This window comes from Erinaceus europaeus, chromosome X (assembly GCF_950295315.1).
Source record: "Erinaceus europaeus chromosome X, mEriEur2.1, whole genome shotgun sequence".
Classification (NCBI taxonomy): Eukaryota; Metazoa; Chordata; class Mammalia; order Eulipotyphla; family Erinaceidae; genus Erinaceus; species Erinaceus europaeus.
This window is the reverse complement of record NC_080185.1, coordinates 116,667,553-116,668,784: the sequence shown is the minus strand read 5'-3', so window position 1 is coordinate 116,668,784 and position 1,232 is coordinate 116,667,553. Positions and strand designations below refer to the sequence as shown.

Sequence of the window (1,232 nt, the reverse complement as noted above, 5' to 3'; positions counted from 1 at the left end):
CTTGGGTGATATTTTTCCTTTCTCATAGAATTCCTTAATTCCATTTTGGGAGGTCCACTTCCTAACAAAGCCTCAAAACCTAGATATAGAACATTTCCATGCGATAGGGCATATGTACACATGTATCCATAAATTAGGGCAAAATATATACCTTAAAGCAAAAGTGCACAATAGTCTGCAGTGACTCAATAAATGAAGCAAGCAAGTAGAAAGACCTAAAAGACACCTTAAAGTACTTAATGAAATAGTTCCTACTTAGACCTAGATACCCTCCTCACCTACTTCCTATTACACTTCCCTCAGTCCCCCCAAAGCTAACCTTATCAAAGTAAGGACTACAAAAGTTGAATAAGGGCAAGAGACTGGCATACTTTAATCACGACTCTTTAGTCACTATCAGGCTACCCCATCAGCTGGGGCCCTAGTTGGGGAGTCCTGGGATTCCCATACAAACATGATGAGCGTAGACCTCAAATAGATCCTTCTCTCCATTATCACTGATCAGCTCCATCAGGAACAACATAATGGATCACTTTGGGGGGCCCCACAGGAGATTGCTCTCATTGTGGATAAACAATGGTAGAGAATGTTCCATCCTCTGAAGGGGGGTTGGATAATATATTTTATCTACCACCTGAGGAAGATTGGTCTTGAAATAGATACAACTCAGAATGCTCCTATTCATGGACCACAGAATTCGAGTTTGGACCTACAGGGATGTAGAGGTTACATAGACTCCTATGCTGATTATGGGCCCCAGATCAAATCGATGGGGTTATTAACAAACTATAGAAATGATTCCTGAAAGTATAGTCTTCGATGGGGTTATTAACATAGATGAGCATAAACCTTTTTGGTAGGTGTTTTTTGGTTTTTGGGATTGTAACCACCATACGTAGCAATATATTTCTATCAAAATGCTATAGACTACATGAACTCACAGGATCTCAGATTCAATATTTGCAAAATGGGATTAGGATCATCTCCCTCCTGTCCCATTGTGAAAATAAGACACTTTTCAAAGACTTTACACACATTCCATTCCATTCCATAAAATCTAACATTTGCACTTTAAAATTTGACTTTGTTTTGCAATCTCTCTAGATTTACAAGCCCTAGACCCTTTTTATCTTCCTATGGAAAAATCTTTTCATTTTAGAAGCCCTTTATCAACATCATGTAATCACAAGAATCATTCCTCAGAAATTTGGCCCATACCTCCAGATGGATAA

The 1,232-nt window shown here is 38.7% G+C and overlaps 1 pseudogene; it reads right to left on the bottom strand.

The window, feature by feature from the left end:
- Nucleotides 1-661: 661 nt before the first annotated feature.
- LOC132535971 (small nucleolar RNA U3) lies at nucleotides 662-817 on the bottom strand (annotated as a pseudogene).
- Between the last annotated feature and the right edge of the window lie 415 nt (nucleotides 818-1,232).